General features: G+C 39.5%; 1 protein-coding gene and 1 long non-coding RNA gene across 2 annotated transcripts in view; one reads left to right on the forward strand and one right to left on the reverse strand.

The window, feature by feature from the left end:
• Positions 1-22,187, reverse strand: part of LOC126108485 (ankyrin-3-like) — a 512,755-nt gene that overhangs the window by 112,743 nt on the left and 377,825 nt on the right. The gene's annotated exons all lie outside the window — the stretch shown is intronic.
• Positions 1,481-2,210, forward strand: LOC126108490 (uncharacterized). The gene is made up of 3 exons (XR_007523535.1): positions 1,481-1,636; positions 1,791-1,901; positions 2,061-2,210. It is a non-coding gene; the product is annotated as an uncharacterized LOC126108490 (long non-coding RNA).

A 22,187-nucleotide genomic window follows, 5' to 3' on the forward strand; every position in this document is an offset into this window, starting at 1 on the left:
CATGGGTCATATTCTAACAGAGTATTTACGATTTTTCTCCAAAAAACTTAACTGTTGGATGTTTTCTTAACTTAAAAGTGTTTAACAATATTTTATAAAATATCGATATTAAGGATGTGTATTTGCAATGGAAATCAGAATTTTGCAGGTGAGCCACCCACCAGCCCACTACATCGTTACCACTTACGCCACGAAAGTTATTACATTACACTTCATTATATGACATACTGTTTCTCCGAAACCACCAACGCTGATTTTTCTCTGCAATATTGTGAAAAACCATTGAGAAAATCTTTTTTCTCGCCATTAACGGCGTTCGACACGAGTGTTTCACTACGAAGCAGGAAGCAGTGCCATCCATTTTTGCGGTATGTATGAACAGCGGGACAGAGCACAAGTAGCGCTTACAGACACTGTGACTGCACACGATTTTTTAAATAAAAATTCCGTAGCTAAAGTATGATTAAGAAAAACATTGATGGCTGCTAATACATCAGAATGTCTTAAAGTTTCATTTACAGTGACATTGTAATAAGATACCTAATACGTAAGTTGGACCTACTTCCATGAGCGGGAACAATGGGTGCTGATCATCGCGTTCGTGTTTACGTCAGGTTTATTCTTATGACGAAGTATAGCTAGTTGCAAACGGCGCCGTTTTCCGTTCACTGGGCTTTACTCTGTCATGTGTTCGCCGATAGAAGAGCGACAAATGTCGGAGAGTACATTACGAAACGCTAGAGACGAGAATCTACGACGTTGAAACCCTTTAACGCGAAACTGTGCTACCTTTTATTGATTAATAAAGCAACCGCTATATTATACACCAGGTGTTACTCGATGTTTGTGTGGTAAGAGCGAATCAAAACGACATAAACGCGGCCATCTTCGCAGCTCATAGTAACTCTAGGCTAGGCCAGCTGCCCACCTTACCTTTCTGTTTTGTTGTAGAGGAGTAGAGAACACTCGCTGAGTTACGCGCTGCCCACTTCCCGCCTGACTTCTCTGCCAGAATTGAACCGTAAATACACAGCGCGGAGGTTTGGGCCAAGCTGCCGCACCCAGCGCTGACGTCACGATGCTGCGTTGCCAGTTCGGCCAAAAGCAGTCTAACGTAACAGTCGCGACACTTCGCGGGAGTGTCTCCCGACAGTACGCAATGGGCTGTTTTGACGTTTGGCTGCCGGAAGTCACGTGACTGTCCCTTCAGTAAACACTAGTGATGGGCTAAACTGCGATTTTCCGATATCAGTGATTTCTGTGAATGCTACTTTTGAGTATCTGTGATTCTTAACTGTGATTTGTCGCAGTTGAGAGTCGCAGTTAAGGAACATAGGTCGTGTATCCCTCCGCCACTGCTATTTCTGCGATTTCTGCTACTTCCGCGATTTCTGCTACTTCTGCGATTTCTGCTACTTCTGCTACTTCTGCGATTTCTGTGACTGCTACTTCTGCGATTTCTGTGACTTCTGCTACTTCTGCGATTTCTGTGACTTCTGCTACTTCTGCGATTTCTGTGACTTCTGCTACTTCTGCGATTTCTGTGATTCCTGCGATTTCTGCGACTTACCACCGTATGAGAAAGTTACATCTGTCAACACAGAAAATTGCATCTCAACAAACCTGTCTTTGGCAAGTATGTTTTACGTTTTTTCTTCCGTTGGCTTTAATTTTGTATTAAAGAAACAACTGTGAAAATATTAATAGTGTAATTAATATGTAAGTAGACGTACAGTACCGTAATAGTTCGTATTTAGAAAATGAATTGTAACATATTGTTATGTTCACAGGTACCTGAACTACATTTCAGTCACTCAGTAAAGTGATAACTCAAAATATCATTGTCAACAGATCTGAAGAAATTGCCACTGTGTCTTTAGACCGTTTTCGTCAGACGAGAGGTTAGTTTCTAAGCGTCTCGATGGACTTAATTACTTCAGTGTGATCGTTCTTGCAAATGTGATATTCATTATAGCAAATATTAGCAATCTACTCTGTCAATTATATTGCTAGTAATTAATGACAGCAAAAATTGTTTAATAATCCTTGTGTTTTTGCAGACACAGTTCTGACTCTGATTACTGGTTGCTGTACGTATCTATCCACATCAAGGCTGTTTTTGAGAGAGACTAGTGAAGATTCAAGACAGTTCTTAGAGGATTTGCAGTTTAAAAGTGAAATAATTGTGAAATAAGTGTGTGAATGATTAAACTGTGTTCTATTGAAGTTGTTGTGCGATTTTAAAGGAATAATAAATGTCAAATACAGTGAGTGAATAATAAAAATCTCATTTTCCACATGTTTAAGCCACCCTATACCCATAATTTTCCGCCACTTACTTATTGGTAAACACTTGTTGGAGAGTGACATGCCGCCCCCCCCCCCTTTCTCCACAATCTTGGTGTGACACTGACCTGTAACTTATCCCGAAGTCTACAATATGCATTTTGAGGCTGTTGATATGAAAGTGGGAAGTACAGATCTTCCAGTTAAATCAGGAATAGGAAGTGCATTACTTGAAAGTAACACAGGAAAAGCTTACTTATGTAGGTGGTAGTAGTGTCGGCAAAAAGTTCTTGTGTTTGAAGTTGCCATGTAGAACACCAGGTGTAAAACTTTTCTCCCGAGTCTTGAACTGTGTCGGAACAAAAGTGAGGCATTCATATGACTCTTTTCATTTCTCTACACTTATACAGATGTCTGAGTTCTGCTGTGTTAACACTACAAAGTCCTGTAGGCATGTGGAGTATTAACCAAAACTGTCATATTGGAAGCAGAATCAAACACATTTGTTACGTTACTAGATATTTGCAGGAGAAAAAGGCAATGTTGCTTCTTATTAATATAATACATTCAGAGTCACAGCAGTATTTGACCAACCATAACTGATGCTGAATGTGCATGTCGTCATATAATATGAAGGGCTTATTTCAATAGTAGTACAAGTCCATCACCTCCACTTTTCTGTCTATAATGCGTCTGAAATTAGTGATCCAAACAAACATAAATAAAGGTTCACCTCTAGCAAGAAGCCATATGCTTGAATATTTCTGGTATCTCAAATGCAGATTTGTCAGCGCTCATTTAACTTTACGACTCTGTATCTCAAAATGAACAAAAATGGACCTGTACCACTATTGAAATAAGCCCTTCATATGCACACACAGCACATCGAACTCGTGAGGCACAAGGCTCTCATAACGAAGTACGTACGTCGGTCAACAGATGACACTAGAAAAGTATGTTAACTGCGCTTTTTAGTTGCTACTTGCGACTCTTAGTTGCGATTTGTCACAGAAATCGCAGTTTGACTCGGTAGCGAATAGCGTAGTATGAACTTTGCTCAACAGATGGCAGTGCTAACTGCGCTTTTTAGTTGCTACTTGCGACTCTTAGTTGCGACTTGTCACGGAAATCGCAGTTAGACTTGATACCGCATAGCAGAGATGGACGTAGTACGAACTTTGGCCAAAAGATGGCACTGTTAACCGCGCTTTCTAGTTGCTACTTGCGACTCTTAGTTGCGATTTGTCACGGAAATCGCAGTTAGACCCGATACCGTATCGAAGAGATGGACGTAGTACGAACTTTGGCCAACAGATGCCACTGTTAACCGCGCTTTTTAGTTGCTACTTGCGACTCTTAGTTGCGACTTGTCACTGAAATCGCAGAAAGCAGTGCTAAATTCGAGCAATAGATGGCTCACGTCTTTGAATATGAAATACTACTTGCGACTGCTAACTGTGACTGAAATCGCAGTTAGATTCTGTAAAGTTGCTACTGTGATATCTGTGACTTCTCAGTCACTGTGATTTCTAACAGATACGCGATTTCCTGCCCACCAATAGTAAACACTTTGCTGCGAGGACGGTTTCCATGCAGTGCAGTTGCATCAGTATGGAGATCACTGAGTTGCACACGTGAATACTGAAGGAATTAGTTAAGCACGAAGTAATTTCCATCTTATGATTTAGTCCTTCATGTTCAATAAACAGAATAGTGTAAAATTTCCGCAGTAGGCCCATACTGAAATTTACGATATTGATATATGTGCGTACAGATTCGCCGAAATATTCTGCCGATTAGTGTCAGGTTTTTTTTCCCCTTTCTTTCTGTGGATCTTAGTTGTTATAACGAAATGTGCGTAAAATATGGAAAATAAATGTGGTTAAAAGGTTAACACAAGGCTATACTGCTCATAAGTCTGCTACCTCGGTTTATTTCGCATTCACATGTAGGAGGACCAAACCGGGGAATATGAAGTATTTTTAATATTTTGGACGACGAAAAGCGGCTTTTAAGTAGCCATAGTATAGTTCCAGCCGTGTTGAAAACCTGCATAAGGAATGCTGTATGGTGAAAAAAGATCATGGCTAGACCTGAACAGAGTTATAATTTGTACAACTCTAGAAAACGTCTTTAGCTTCCAGCAAAAAAAAAAAAAAAAAAAGGTGAAAATCTTGAAAGTGTTTACCCTGAGCTTAGATATAATGTAATGGATAATGCTACATGGCCCAAAAATATTGTGATGTATCGTTTTTTTTTATTCCATAGTGTCGCCAATATTCCTGTGATATAGTTTACCCTGAGCTTAGATATAATGTAATGGATAATGCTACATGGCCCAAAAATATTGTGATGTGTCGTTTTTTTTATTCCATAGTGTCGCCAATATTCCTGTGAAATAATCTTTTCTGTAACAAACAGAAAGAAGAATTAAGTGTAAACGGGTCACATAGTGCTCAGAAAGTTACTCCCATAATGCCTGTATCTTAGAACTAAACTTAATGTGTTATCACTTTTTATAGAAGTGAAGCCAATTTTACTGTGTGTGTAAATATTGGTTATCAGCACAAGAAGCAGGGTAGTATAACTGAATTGAATGCCTAAATTCAATAAGTGCATGGTGCAGAACACCTGCTTCCTTCGGTGATGTATCTAAATATACCAACAGAAAATCTAGTGTTAAAGAAATTGATTTAAAAAGCTACTGTGTGGACCTAGATTTTGAGTTGGCTGCTTCGGACTTATTAAATCTTATTATAATAATTGTTGTCTAGTATACCATTCTCCACATGGCAACTTTGAAAATTTTCTCATCTAAATAGAATCTTGGCTGTGATATTTTATGCACTTGAAATCAGAAATTGCACTGGGTGTTCATTTCAATGTACGCTTTTGCAAGGATGTGTACGTTGAATCACACTTCCACACACAGAACAGTTACATTTGTGTTTTGTTGTTTTGTAGGTTTTATAGTTGCTGGGGACCTAATTAATTAATTGTGTTAACGGAAGTTTTGTTTCATTCTTTGTTGTTATTCCACGCAGTCAGATTGCGTGCTAATACTAGTCAGGGCCAACCGGTTACGATACTTCGTAGCCGGACATTCAGCTACTAAAAATTAAAAAAGTATTTCCAAAATTTAATTAAGCCCCCATGCAACATATATATGTCTTTACTCAGAATGGTGGGTAATTTACAGAATAAATACGTATAAAGAACCAATCGTCACCATGAGAACAAGATAAATTTAAAATATCACTTACATGTATATCGGACTTGAGCTGTACTTTTGAGAAAGGAAGGCAATAACATGTTCGTGTTTCATTTTTAAATATTACCTAAAAGGGCGAAAGTGAATGGAAAATGAGCCACCACTTAATTAATAAAATTATGTGTAGCAAATGTTCGAACTGACCAATGTTTTCATGCTGGCATAGCGCCTTAGGTATTCAATTGCGACCTCTAGCTTCTACACTCAGATTCCTTCATTGGATGCTGTCTTTGTGACCTACACTTTTGGTCAGATTGTGTTTCCGCACCCTGTATATGGTAGACGAGGCGTGACAAAATGCTGGTCGAATTCTCAGGCGTCCAGCACACTTAATCTTTGGTGGAAAGTGCTAAAAACGGCAAAATGAAGGAACGCGTTCGTAGTGATGTGCACCTTTAAAATTCAGTATGATACGTTTAAGAAAAGCACTAAAACTAGATGTAAAATACGTTACTTGATTACAAAAAGTCCTCTAGTAAAGTAGTTAATGTGTAAGTGTCGTGACAAGAGTGTCAGCGATGTTATTATGGGGCAAATCATGAGACGCCACAGAATGGGCATTATGGAAAGCAAAGAGTATAGACTGTTGGTCAATTGCCATAGCACTGAAAACGAAGCATAATATTTAACTGCGTTAGTCACATTCTTCCTATCACCATGAGTAATGACGGTACTCTTTTATATCGTCTGTGATTCGGTAGACTCAGAGACTGTTAAGTACGGTGACATTAACTTCTCTTTGTATCTCAATATATACATAAAACATATGGGCTATGATATATGGAACCACGCAGCTGCCAACCAGAATTTAATGGTTGCTGTGATTTTCCATGAAGCCTATTTACTGAGCAGACAGTGTGAACGGCTCGAAAGATAAGACGTTTACAAGGGACGCAACATTCAGAAGACGAAAATTTCGGAAATCGCTTTTTTCTAGTCATCGTTACGTATTAAACCTTAGTAGGTTTTGCTAGTCTCAAGAAGCCTCCATGTTGCGATCTTCATAATTTTTAGGCGTCTGGTCTCTGCAGTGCAACTGCCCTTGATACAGCGAACTTGTCGGTGTTTTTCTAGTATGGAGAGGAAACGTTGACAAATGGTGGAGGGTATGGATTTCTTCTGAAAATATAAGGAGGAGGAGGAGGAAATTGCACATTAAAGGATGTTCAAAAGTATCCACGCCCGTTAAAGCGTTCGAAGGTGTTTTATTGAGCCACCAAAGTTACGCCTGCTGGTGTACGGTTATGAATTAAGTGTAGGTATAGGTTGCGCACCTATTTCTTTTTCATTTTTGTGGCATCGACTATTCAAACACCATGGAGAATGGACGGCATACTTGACAAAGAGGTTACAAAAATGATAACTTTACGCATTTCCACATTGTCAACAAGACGAGTACGGGGCTGTTTTTATACACGACCGGAATGTGGAGCAGACCACTGCACCATTTCGGGAAGGAAGACGTTACAGATGTGTACACATGTCGTCTACACGGCTCACGCGATTAATAATTATATAGTTGGCAACTGTAACCGGGAGAGTTGAAACCAGTCGGAAATATGTCCGCCGTTTGCGTTTTCAAGGTGAATTATGTGTATACTAGAGCAGAAATGAGACACATTAAAATGGGAAAAAATTGTTTCTTCAGTGCTTTAGTAATAAGAATGTGAGGTCAGGGTCACTCGATTACAGGGGTGGCGTGTTTGGCAGGGCAGGTTCGTTCGTAGTGAGTGAGCCGCGAGTGTCGATGTTGCGACGTCTCCGTAGTGAATCAGCAAGAGACGCCCTCCCCAGACCTGAATATGTGTAACACACCTGAAGCGAAGGGAACAGTCAATTCTGCGAAGCGCGCCATATTTATAACATTTTCCGTAGTATTCTACTTGCCTCATCTAAGTGTAATACTTCACCAAGCGTTTTACGCAAAAACTTTAGAGTACTGTTATCAACGAAAGATCGAGGAATACTGATATTCTTTTACATAACAAAAGCGCTTTACATTTACGTGTCATCAGAGAGGCCGCAAAGATCAGATTTCACAGAAATAATTTCAACCTGTACGGTGGCTGTTGTACAGAGCAGTTTGTCGAATAATTTGCGTCCCGACGTGGGGAAACAGCGTCGCAGATGTCGACAGCTTCTCTGGCAGCACGATGACAATGATACGGTCACCAAAAGAAGAGCGATGGACATTTTCAAAATAATCTTGACCTGTTAAATAAAGCTTAACTCGCAAGAACACGGGCAGCATCTGACGCAACAATGCCGTCCCGAGCGACTCCGTTCCCAGTTGTAACGGAATTTTCGGTCCAAAGCTGTTTTCGCGGCAATTTATAAACATATCGTCATCGTAATTGTCCATGTGTATAATACTGACGTATTACAGAGCGGTGAACTGGAAAGAATTGCTATTACGATGATGAGGTGAAGGCTTTTCTTAGCTGTAGTTTCATCGTAAAAAAGTAACATTTGCTATCGTGTTTGCTGTGCATGTTGTTTCAGTCTATTCCTCTAAGCAATGGAACTATGAAAAAAAAAAACAGAAGATTTACCCCGAGTTGGCAAATCACTTCATCGTCTCACCAGTAGGGAGACCTCCCTGTTGAAAACGGAGATTTATCCGTTGAGAAAAGTCTGTTACCATTACTAACTAGAGACGCTTCCTTAGTTCTGAGATAAAGAAGTACACATTGCGAGAGGTGAATGACATACACAGAGACGAATGACGTCGTTAAATATACTGACACGAAGCGTCTCGTTTTGTTTCGTGGGTGTTGTGGATCCAGGAACGGTGAAGTATAATCTGTCGGAACAAAGAGGTGCTATAGTTTCTTCTGACCAGAAGACAACCCATCTTCAAATATTACCAATTCTGACTAAACTGGAAGCACCTAAATACTGCCTCCATAACCACATCTACACTGGCTCCAAATCTTTAATAATAGCTGAAACTTTCGATGTTTACATCGAAGCATCGGCCTGAACGAAACAAAAGTCATAGTATGCATCATTCATAGAAATGTTCTGAGTACGGGAAACGCTTTACTACGTAAAAGTCAGTGTATCACTGACAAATTTAAAATTCTAACAGAACAGAATAACTCTTGTACAGCAACTGTGTTTCCCGTAATCGGGCCACAGTTTTCAAAGATTACGTACATGTACGATTCGCACCAATTTCTAGTACAGTTTTCTAGTATGGGCTATTTAACCGCACCAGAGAGTGCACAACACTTTTGGTAAAAACAGATATTAATTTTACACTCCTGGAAACGGAAAAAAGAACACATTGACACCGGTGGGTCAGACCCACCATACTTGCTCCGGACACTGCGAGAGGGCTGTACAAGCAATGATCACACGCACGGCACAGCGGACACACCAGGAACCGCGGTGTTGGCTGTCGAATGGCGCTAGCTGCGCAGCATTTGTGCACCGCCGCCGTCAGTGTCAGCCAGTTTGCCGTGGCATACGGAGCTCCATCGCAGTCTTTAACACTAGTAGCATGCCGCGACAGCGTGGACGTGAACCGTATGTGCAGTTGACGGACTTTGAGCGAGGGCGTATAGTGGGCATGCGGGAGGCCGGGTGGACGTACTGCCGAATTGTTCAACACGTGGGGCGTGAGGTCTCCACAGTACATCGATGTTGTCGCCAGTGGTCGGCGGAAGGTGCACGAGCCCGTCGACCTGGGACCGGACCGCAGCGACGCACGGATGCACGCCAAGACCGTAGGATCCTACGCAGTGCCGTAGGGGACCGCACCGCCACTTCCCAGCAAATTAGGGACACTGTTGCTCCTGGGGTATCGGCGAGGACCATTCGCAACCGTCTCCATGAAGCTGGGCTACGGTCCCGCACACCGTTAGGCCGTCTTCCGCTCACGCCCCAACATCGTGCAGCCCGCCTCCAGTGGTGTCGCGACAGGCGTGAATGGAGGGACGAATGGAGACGTGTCGTCTTCAGCGATGAGAGTCGCTTCTGCCTCGGTGCCAATGATGGTCGTATGCGTGTTTGGTGCCGTGCAGGTGAGCGCCACAATCAGGACTGCATACGACCGAGGCACACAGGGCCAACACCCGGCATCATGGTGTGGGGAGCGATCTCCTACACTGGCCGTACACCACTGGTGATCGTCGAGGGGACACTGAATAGTGCACGGTACATCCAAACCGTCATCGAACCCATCGTTCTACCATTCCTAGACCGGCAAGGGAACTTGCTGTTCCAACAGGACAATGCACGTCCGCATGTATCCCGTGCCACCCAACGTGCTCTAGAAGGTGTAAGTCAACTACCCTGGCCAGCAAGATCTCCGGATCTGTCCCCCATTGAGCATGTTTGGGACTGGATGAAGCGTCGTCTCACGCGGTCTGCACGTCCAGCACGAACGCTGGTCCAACTGAGGCGCCAGGTGGAAATGGTATGGCAAGCCGGTCCACAGGATTACATCCAGCATCTCTACGATCGTCTCCATGGGAGAATAGCAGCCTGCATTGCTGCGAAAGTTGGATATACACTGTACTAGTGCCGACATTGTGCATGCTCTGTTGCCTGTGTCTATGTGCCTGTGGTTCTGTCAGTGTGATCATGTGATGTATCTGACCCCAGGAATGTGTCAATAAAGTTTCCCCTTCCTGGGACAATGAATTCACGGTGTTCTTATTTCAATTTCAAGGAATGTATATTTCTTCTGGGTCGTCATGAAGGCAACTTTAATACTGATACGTGGCCGGAATGTGGAAGATATTGCAGCACTACTTCGCAGATGACGGTGCAACTACAACGTCAACACTTTGGCTACAGAAGTTGCGCGATTCGATTGTCGTGGTAGAAAACGAAGCGATGGAAATTTGTGCCTTTGGCACTTGTAACCCGCCGTGTTCCAAACGACCGGCTAGTTATACGCCATTTATTTGTTATAAAAGTTTATTAAAGCTGTAACAGAACAAAAAGTACGCCTTACAAACACCTAAACTTGATAATAGGAGGAATCTTTCAAAACACTAAACGTATCATGTTAGTGAGAAAAGTATAAGGGCAAGCTGTGTCGATGGTATGGGCTGAACACGTGGGGTTTGAGAGTTGGTCGTAATAAACAGGACGCGAGTGCCTATATTGTAACGTCCCGGTTGTCTGTTATGGAACGCGATGTGTATAGAAAACAAGTAAATTTTCGTAAGTATGTGTCTACACCTGCATACGCGTTTTCACGGCTGGGTTGACAGTGGTGAGTTGTCGGTACTGCTTAAGATGCAAGTGCTTGCCGACCACGACAGACACACGTGAAGCAAAAGTCGTTGCAGTTTGCCCACTGACGGAGCGCTGAGGAATGTCTGGACAGTCTCTTTCCAAAGAGAGAATTCCAAGCCAAACGACCGCACACGCTATGCGGCCAACGTATTCCTAAATCCTTGGGTTGGATCAAAGTAGGGATCTAGGCTATGTCGGTCGTCACATCTAAAGCTCTACGAATGGCAAAGATATTTGACACGACAGAAAGTTAATCTCTGAACACTACTATGAATTTACTCTACAAGTAAGTTTTCTGGTACATCTCGCTTCTTATCTCGATGTCTGTACTGGATGAAACACAAGTCATAGCTCTTTATTCGGTGTAAAAATCGGAGATTACGGATGCTACTTCTTGAAGTATAATGCCACACGTGAGATGGCTATGTGCTTCCCGCCAAACCGATATTCAGTCTTCCGCGGAAGCGGCCAGCTAAATGAGGCGCAGTGCGGCAAGAGCAGGAATTTCTCGAATTGTTGCAGTTTTGTCGTTTGTTAAAATAAAAAGTTGTCAGGACAGTGTTTGAAAAGTTCGCTGTCGTTCCACCTGGCCAAACTTAATAAGGATAGTTATCGCATTAACATTGCGAATCTTGGGGAAATTAGGTTAATTCAAATACAACAAGAGGAGATGTTGAAATCAGTGTTTGATTGCAGGCATTGATAATGTAATTGTCTAGTCCACTGGGTTTCGAACATCAGCACAGCAGGGGTAGAGGCAGGCGCCGAGCATATGTGTATCTGTATGGTCGAACGTATGAAAGGTGGTGTGTGTCCACAGCTTCACACTCGCCAGCGAGGAGCGGATGACGGAGTCGAGCACCGTAAAATGAAGCTTTCACTGTCTTCGATGTCGCGATCGGCGCTGATCAGCGGCAAGACACAATATTATCGCTGACGCAAGCTTTTTCCTGTTTACCGACTCTTCGGTGGATTGACTGTCGGCCTGAGTGCGCTGTGTCTCCTCTCATGCGCAGTGTGTGAAGGCCCTCAGCGGATCGTTTTCCATCTGTTACCATTTAACGAATGCAGTTTGTGGGAACAGGTGAACAGCTGGACACATTGCGACGAAGTAACACAGATTCTCACACTGGGTTTAAATTTCACACTGATAAAAAACAAACGATGCTGTCAACTGTTTTATTACGTGTTTACAAGCCAGTGGCTGGTAACATCTCCGCAGATTACCTGGGAGGTTGCCTTGGGATTTAGTACATGGAACTGATGATTGTCTTGAACAATTTTTACAATATTTTGACAGGCTGGACAGAGCAGTACAAAGAAGTATGTACAACAATAATCAGAGTTATAGAAAACACAATGTCAGTAATCACAGAAACAGAGATAACAGTAACTTCTATCAGGATTAAAGTGTCAATAGGGAGAGAAATTTTGAGCATCAGCAGAATGCAAATAATGGGGATAATCATGGGATTTTTAATAGGAAACAATCACAGAAGTGACTACTGAGGAAACAGCAGTTCGCCTCAATGAAGATCCACAATTCTGGAGCGAGCAAACACAAAAAGCAAAGGATCACGAAGTTACACTTGCGATTAGACAATAATAACAGTGTTAATAATATGGCCCATGTATCTGAAATTGAACAGAAGGAATATCAGATTTGTCATTTATGTTTTGATCAAAAGTTTTGGAATACTATGTTGAATTATGGTGATCTAGGTACTAATCACAAACCAGAATGTGAGAGTAGTGAGAATTTTGATGTAGTGCGTACTAATGATGTTATTGATGTACGTAAATCAGGTGATGACTGTACTGCATCTGAACTAGGTGGTGTTTTTTATGTACATGTGAATGAGAGGTGTGAAGTAACTGAGGTCAAGTCTGATGCTGGTGGCTTACTGCAAATGAATGTAGGTGAGGTACATGACTCTGATGGAAATGAGACTTTTATTGTTAGTGACATTGTTATTGAACCAATTTTGGAGGAATATGCTGATGATGATGATGATGATGAGTATCAGGTATTTGCAGAGTTTAAGAATAATGAAGTTTCTGAGTTATTTGTGAATGATGTTGACAATACAGATAAGGCAAATGATGTATGCGAGTTGTGAGTGAGTGTCATTGAATACCTTTGAGCCCAGAGAATAAAGGTAGAAACTTTTTGAAGTTAGTTTGGCACCATGCTGATGATAACAGAGATAAATGTGTATTCTGGAATAAGTTAGTTATGGTTAGTCAGAATATGTATCCAAATAGGTGGACTGAAGTGAAAGAAGATCTAAGCAGGAAGTGTAATTTTGACAGTAATGTTTTTTGTGTTCTTTGTGTAACAAGAGATGTTAGTTGTGCCATGGAATCTATTCGTTGTGTTCAATATTTAATGTTAATAATAATAATATTTATTCAACATCGAATAATCAAATACAATCCCTAGGAATAATACAGATGACAACATGAGCAACCAAAGTAATGCTATGATACCTGGTAAGTCGATAGAACCCTGTGAAAGCAGTGTGACATACCATCTGATAAAATTCAAAATGACCTTTCGCATGAAGTGTCTGACAACAGAGAAGATGATTCAGGTTTTGGGTGTCCTTACATTAAAGTTAAGATTGATCAGTGGGAAGGTAACTTTTGGAATGATACAGGTAGTCCGATTTGTGGTATATCTGATTAATTTAAGACAAGATCAAATATAGTAAGAATTTTGTGGAAACAACCATTGTAGGTGTAATGGTAAGAGGAGATACAGTCAAGCAAAGCAAACTGGCAAAATCTGAGGTAGTGTTAACTTTTAGTATAGCAGACAAAATCTTTGAACATGGATGCTTAGTGATCCCTAGTCTGGAAAAAAATATAATTCTTGGTATGGATTGGATAGTGAAAGTTGAGGCTATTTTTGGAGGGAATGCTAAAGAATTGTTTATTTTGGAACCTAAAAGTAATACTTATGTGAAAACTAATATCTGTATTTTAAACCGTGGTAAATGTTTTAACTGTTGGCAAAACATTGTGAACCAAGGTGAGTTCAATGTGTTTGATGATGATGACTGATGATTGAAGCTCAGGATTTTGAAAGTGTAGTAGATTCTAAAGTAAGGGAAGCTACAATTCTTAATGATCAACAAAAGGAACAACTTTGAAGTCTGTTATTGGAGTTTAGAAATGTGCTGATGATATACCAGGGAAAGTGAAAGGCTATCGGTGCATGCTTTACCTTAGAGATCATCAACTTTTCTTTCTCAAGCCATATAATGTACTATTTTCAAAAAGGATAGATGTTGAGTTAGAAATTCAGAAAATAGAAACATGGTGGGTAATTGAGAGAAGTAGGAGTGTTTACAATAATCCTTTAGTTATGATAAGTAACAGAAATGGTAGAGTGAGAATTGTTTTGGATTTTAGACATCTTCATAAGTTTCCTATCAGAGATAATGACCACCCTGGGAACATGGATGATCTGTCACAGATATCTGATTATGTAAAGTACGTGAGTGGTTTGGACATGACCTCCAGATTTCAAGTTGTGTCAAAGTCAGATATTGTTCAGACCAGATTTCTCTCTACCTTTTCGTATTATGACAGACTACAGTGATGTTGATTTGAGTGCTCATTTACTTCAGGATGTTGAAGTTGATGGTTTTAATGAACACAGAGCTTGCATTTGCTAGTAGAGTATTGCATAAGAATGAAAATACATGCACTGTAAATGAGAAAGAACTTTTGGCTGTACATCGGTACATTGGGTGTTCAACAAGTTTAAAAATTATCTACTAAGTCACAAAATCATCATCTATAGTGATCACAAAGCATTATGTTGTCTCCAGGTGTGTAAGCTGTACCATAACAGAATTACTCGTTGGGCCTTATTTTTACAGCAGTTCAATTATAAAATCAGATATATTAAGGGCACAGACAATGTAGTTGCTGATGCTTTGTCTAGGCTACCTTTAGGGAGTAAATTATCCAACAACTTTGGAGGAGGAGATAAAGAATTTAAAATTATGTGCTTGAGAGGTGTGAAAGAGGAAAAAGAGATCTTGAAAATTTGCAATGACATCCGCAGGTATCAAAATCATGATCAAAATTGGAAATAGGTTAAGAGAATGTTGGGTAAGAAAGGAGGAGAAAAGATGGAACAATATTATAAGGGACACAAGGGTATTTTATTCAGGAGACATACAACTGACTCAGATGTCTGGAAACTATGTTGGCCATAACAGTTCATTGATACTTTAATTACTTATGCACATGAGAGTTTTGGTCATTGTGGATCAACCAAATATAAACAAAAGATTCAGAAAAATATCTATTTTTGTATTATGTGAAGGAGAGTCAAGAAGAAGTTTGCCAGCTGTGACAGATGTCAGAGAGTGAAGGTAAGTAGCCAAACAAGTAGAGGACAAATGGAAAACATACTGCCTTATAATAAACTAGATCTCATGTCTGTGGACATTTATGGACGTTTGTCTAAATCTAAAAATGGATTTTGTTATGTCATTGTGGCGGTTGATGTATTTTCAAAGTTCATGCAGCCATTTCCTCTTAAGAAAGCTACTAGTAAGCAAATCATCTCTCAGTTTGAAAACACATGTTTTCATCAGTTGAGTATTCCTAAAACAATTTTATCTGATAGTAGTTCACAGTTTACATCACAAGCTTGGAAAGATTTTGTTGATCACACAAAATTAAGCCATATTCTAACCTCAGTGTACCATCTGTCAAAAAATCTTGCAGAAAGATATACCAGAGAGACTGGTATACAGTTTAGAAAATATTTTAGTTAGAATCCTACCAGTCACATAGATTATGCCAGTGATTTTGGGGATATTATGAATAGGTTACAACATTCTTCAACAGGTTTTTAGGTTTTTCACAATTTGAAATCATGTTTAACAGTAGAGCAGCCCTACTTTATTTCTGAGAATGTTGAGTTATCTCCATGTAAAATTCTGTTCATTGTTACAATCCATATGTACTACCTCTTTGTTTAGAGTTAAAATTATTTTTTTAGAAACATTTGAAATTATGAAATATTTGGCACAGTTAAAATTTCTATTGTTAATTATGCAATTTGGTACTGTTTATTACATTCACTTCTGGATTCATTTATAAATTAATAAAAATTCATTTGTCAAGAAAATTTATAAACCATTTGGAATATTGTTATTAATGCAGAGCGAGGAGGTATTATTGGGCATGCCTCTAATGTGATCAGACGTGTTTCTGTATTTTGGAGGAACAATGTAATTTCAGCTTTGTTAATGTTAAAATTCAAAAGACAGTGTGATATAGTAAAATGTGAAGCAAATAAATTCCAAAAAGAAACAAAATTCTGTGCAGTCATTTTTCAAAATTATTTACATATACTGGAACCATGAGAACCTAAAATGTGAAAATTTCATTGTCAAGAATCAGAACCCTAGACCTGAAGAACTGGAGCAAACTGCGTGAGAAAAGAAGACAAGTAAAAATTTAAGAGTAAATTTTACTCATCTAGAATTATCTGAAATGACTAACCTTGTCAATGGCAGTGGCAATGGACGATGATGTTCCACCTCAGGAAGCCAACAGGGAATGTCAACAGCAAATAATGCATGTTTTGGTGGTTTATCTGGCCCCTGGTTTCATTGCCATTATGTGGAATATCACAAACTTTCCTAATACCAGCACTGAACTACTTTCCAAACGTTCAAGAAGCCTCATTTTGACAGGACGGAGCGACATCACACACTGCATCCCAATCAAAGGCATATGCGTGAGAATTGTTTGGCAACTGTGTAATCTCACAATTTGGTAACATTCCCTGGCCACCTAGATGGCCAGATTTACCCATTTGTGATTTTTCCTTGTGAGGTTACCTCAAGAGTAAAGTCTACACAACTTGATCAAGAACCCTGGATGAGTTAAAACAGAGTATTCGGGATGCAATTCACAGCACCCCAGTTGTGATATTGCAATGGTCAATGAGTAATCTCAATGGCAGGTTTCACGAATGTATTGATACAGAATGATGCCATCTAAAGGATACAATTTTTTAAAAAAAATGATACATGCGATCAATGTTTCGTAAATGGTAAAGTTGTGAGGTTTCAATTACTATGAATGCAATTTCTTTCCTTCATCACTTCTTGTTTTATTGGAATGTGGAAATGTTCCCATATTTCTGTGTCACCCTGTAAATTCTGTGCAAAAGGAATCACAGAATTTGCTGCAATAAATCTAAAATGGGGTGGCAGAGAAAATACAGCAACTGTTGGTGTGTATAGGCCACCTGGGGCACGTATGGATACATTTTTCAAAAACCTTTATGACTTGCTGATATATATAGACAGTATATTTTTTGTATTAAATGACGGTATAAATACTATAATAAAAGGGGATATAAATACAGACTTGTTAACAGATAATGCCAACACCAAAAAGCTACACCTCCTACTCGATAGATTCAGCTTGATGCGAGTTACCCATGAGCCAACTAGAGAGATTAGCAACAACAAAATATGTCTGGATAATATAATAATAAATGTAACCCATCTTACCTACAGAGCAGCTGTTCTAAAACTAGTCATCTCCGATCAAAATGCAGTACAGCTCCAATTGGGGCAAGAAAAAGAAGTATGTATAATGATAACATCAATAGACTGAACCACATGTCAGCACACATGTCATGATTTTTAGAACAATAGGTCTCCCTATGATAGCTTTGCTTCTGACTTCTACAATTGTTTTGATGCCACATGCCCCCTTGCTGCTAAGAAAGTTGAACGAACTAAAAATATAAATAGAAGTATCTGGATATATAATGATGTCTTTGAAGCAAGGCAAAAATTAGAATTATTACATAGTGCAATGTTGAATAACAGACTATCTTTCAAGCTAAAGGAGGTTTTCAAAACTTATCAAGAATACTATAAAGATTTATTGATACAGACCAGGAGCAGCTATGTTGCAAACAAGCTTCAGGCTTCACACAGTGTTACTACTGGTGTCTTGGGAGCGAGTAACTGTTTTATAACAGGCAGGGCAAAAGCTGCATAGACTTTAATATTGACCACAATGGGATGGTAGCAAAAGATGAACTTGAAATTGCTAACATATTCAATGAATATACTTCTTCATTGGGGGAAGCTATCAATGACAAACATAATAACATGCATAATAACATTCAGCAAGATGGCGGCTCGTATAGAAGTTTTAGTAAGTGGCTCCGTGAAAAACATGTATACTGCCGATATAAAGTGCATCTTATGCAGTGAAAGACTTTTTAATGGTTTCAGACTATGTTCAGCGAGTCAAAAATGGATTCATTCAAAATGCATCTCGAGTTCTGCCGCGGTAAGCGCAAAATGTGACTGTGGTGTAATTGGCTGTTGTTTGCGATCGATGTGCTTATCAAAACAAGATACTGTGCGAGAAGAAAACGTTGTTTCCACATTAGAACAGGATTTATTGTACGCTAAAGAGTATATACATAATTTGGAAACAGTGATTAGTGATCTCAAACAAAAACAAAAAGTGGAAAACGAGCCTTTTCTTAGGCCTAAAATAAACAGGCGTGTGAAACAAAGTGGAAATCGTTTCGAACTAAAAACAAGGAATAAATATGAGCTGCTAGACACGTATGAAGAGACGAACAACCAGGGACATAAGAGAAATGAATACACGTCTCTAGGGCATACTTTGAAGAGTGAAGAAAACACTAAATTTTCGCAAAATGGTTCACGAAGTGAGAGTAAGGGCGATGTTTACATTTTTTCAGCTAGCCACGGAAGAGGCTTAGCAGGTAAAATGGCCACTATGCAAAATAAACGAAAAGTAAGTGGAACCACCAAGCCTGGGGCTCCTCTACGAGAAGTGCTAAAAAACTGTGAAACATCAGTAACAAAAGGTTCGAAATGTGTCATTATTGGAGGAGGTAACGACGTTTATAGAAACGAAAGTGTCAATGCAACAAGGGCTCTACGTGAAACCTTAGGGAAAATTACACATTCAGATGTATATGTTGTAAGCATTCCACAAAGACACGACTTGATGGAAGCTTCATGCGTAAATAAAGAAATTATTCGAACAAATAGAAAATTTAGAAAGATCTGTAGCAGTTTCGCCAATGTAACATTTATTGATGCAACAAGCTCTCAGAGAGATCATTTTACAAAGCATGGGTTGCACAGAAACAATTTTGGTAAAACAATTCTGTGCAAAGAAATATTAGAAAAAATTGACAAACCACAAGAACAGATACATCCACCCATAACACTGCCAGTGAAGGAAGAAAAGGAAGAGTCACCACTTTGCCCTATAAAGGAAAAATCAGTGTTATTACCAGCAGAAGAACCAGTGTTGTCACCTCCAGAAGAAGAAGTTGTGACACCACCAGCTGAAGAAGAAGCACCACCTTCAGAGATCCTGCAGCCAAGATATGGGAGAGGAGAGAGAAGAAAGAAACAGCTAAAGGACCAGGATTTTGTATACAATGAAGCCAGCAGCAGCCGACCAATTCACAAGAGGCAACCACCTGCGAGAAGTCAGGATTTTTGTTGGCCCCAGATCAGCAACAGCACACCATAACAGACATGGGGATCAACAATCTGACAAGCACACCACTCGTAGGTAATGTAAAAAATATAAACTGTGATTCAAAGTCAAACTGTATCCAGATAAACAAAAAGGGAGATAATATGCTGACATTACTTCAAGTTAATATTTGTTGTATTAGAAATAAGATGTTAGAATTGGAACATTTCTGTAAGATTAAGAATGTTGATGTAATATGTGTATGTGAGCATTGGTTAGTTGCAAATGAGGTAGATATGTTTGTACCTCAAGGATACGTCACTGCAGACATAATGTGCAGAAAGCAGAGGCGAAATGGTGGGGCTGGGATCTTTATCAGAGATAATTTCAACTTTACAAAAATAGATGTATCATCTTACTGTACAGAGTTAGATGCAGAATTTAGTTGTATAAAAATGACTGATGAAAATCTAATAATTGTAAGCCTATACAGATCTCCCAATGGCAACATTGATACATTTTTTGAAAGATTTGAACTACTGGTTAGAAAAATACTAATGCATAAAACAAAGATTGCCATATGTGGTGATCTTAATATAGAAATGGTAAACACAAGTAATGAGCCCTCAAGAACTTTTCTTAATTTATTAAGGTCCCTTAATCTGTACTGTACCATCCAGTGTCCAACACGTAAAAATTCATGCATAGACAATATTATTGTGAATTTTCCCCGTGGCAGCTACACTGTTAGCCTTGCAAATGGGTGCTTTGCAGACCACGACCCATTGCTTCTCAATCTCTTTAGTAAGCAACCAAATTCCACTAGTGTGCACAATATAACATGGGTAAGAAAACAAAAAGAAGAATACATTATGTCATTTATTCGTATACTAGAGGATGCAAGTTGGGACTTTGTCTATAAGTGTTCATCTGAGAAGTCTGATGTTGAAACTACCTTTGAAAACTTCCTTAAAAATTATACAGAATTATGGTATTCATGCTCACCACTAATTAAAACCAACTCTTCTGGAACATATAAAAATAAAAAGCTGGAATGGTACACAGACGAACTGGTCCAGATAAGAAAAAACATGCTCGTACTATACACAGCATATAAAAATGCATGTAAACAAAGATCAGAGCAGGAGGGCACCTTTTATGCAGCATACCAAAAATGTAAAAAATTCTACAAACTTAAGCTGATACAGACAAAAAAGGCTGCTTATGAAGGGTACATAGAAGGTGCAACAAACAAGTGCAAGGCAGCATGGCAGATTGTAGCACAAGAAAATCCCACACGTCACACACATGAAACTCAGCTCACTCCAAGGGAACTAAATGACTACTTCATTAGCTCAATTAAAGAAATTGAAAGTAAGATAGAAAAAACAGATACATCTGCAAGCGATTTACTTAATGCCCTTCCACCAGTAGATCATGTCTTTAACTGGTATAGTATCACACCTGCTCAGATTAAAAGAACAGTCACAAAATTTTCAAATTCTAAAAGTATGGACTGCTACTGGCTCTCCAATTACATAGTAAAAAAAACTGTAGACTCGATCGCTAAACCATTGGCATTCATATTTAATAAATGTTTACAGTCAGGAGTGTTTCCCGACTCCCTCAAAATTTCCAAAGTTATTCCAGTGTTTAAAAAGGGTGACAAACATCTTCCTAAAAGTTATCGCCCAATCTCAATTGTGCCAATATTTTCTAAAGTATTTGAGTCACTTATGTACACTCAATTAAGTAGCTATTTTGAGACACACAACCTTTTGAGCAATAGTCAGTTCGGATTCCGACGGGGCAGAAATACCACTGCGGCCATCCTGGAAATTGTTGACCAGACATTAACAGCCTTTGAAGACCGGAATATGGTGTCACTTGTCTTGTGTGATCTGAGCAAAGCTTTTGACTGCATTCCCTTTGGCGCCCTGGTTGCAAAACTAGAATTTTATGGTGTATGTAACCCAGCATTAGCAGTAATAGAGTCATATCTTCATAATAGAAGACAGTTTGTCTCAGTTAAAAATAATTACTCCCCTGTAGCAGCAGTTAGTACTGGTTTACCACAGGGCTCGGTTCTGGGACCCTTCTTCTTCATCATAGCCATCAATGACCTACCTCATCACATAAATAGTACTACCATATGCTATGCAGATGACACAACCCTCCTCACCTCACATCAGAACATCTCAGCTTTGGACAATAACACACAGGAATCACTCAAATCAGCCATCCACTGGTTCACATCCAATAAATTACTGTGTAACTCAGAGAAAACACAACAGCTTCTCTTAGGGTTACCCAAAACCATAGAAAACAAAACTGTAAAACTATTAGGAATGCATATTGATTCCAAACTTAACTGGGAAGAACACGTAAATCAGGTTTGCAAAAAGCTTTCAAGAGTCTCCTATCTCCTTTGGAAACTTAGGGACATGATTAGCATGAACTTTCTGAGAACAATGTACTGTGGACTCTTCCAGTCACATATTACATATGGCCTTCTCATATGGGGGCACAGCTCTCACAGTAACAAAATTTTGTTGATGCAGAAAAGAATGCTGCGCATAATGTGTAAAGTCGGTCCCACGGAGCACTGTCGTCCTCTCTTTATAAGGCTAAGACTGTTGACCATTGTAAACTTGTATATTTATATCTGTGTGTTACACATTAAAAACAATGGTATGGAAGGTGTTGTCAGGGAAGAAATTCATAACTACAACACTAGAAGGAAGGCAGATTATGATATACCAAGACACAGACTAACAAAAAGTAGTAACTCACACAAAGTGAATACCTTAAAAATATTCAACAAACTACCGCAATCTGCTCGGGACAT

This window comes from Schistocerca cancellata, chromosome 11 (genome assembly GCF_023864275.1).
Source record: "Schistocerca cancellata isolate TAMUIC-IGC-003103 chromosome 11, iqSchCanc2.1, whole genome shotgun sequence".
In the NCBI taxonomy this organism is placed as follows: domain Eukaryota; kingdom Metazoa; phylum Arthropoda; class Insecta; order Orthoptera; family Acrididae; genus Schistocerca; species Schistocerca cancellata.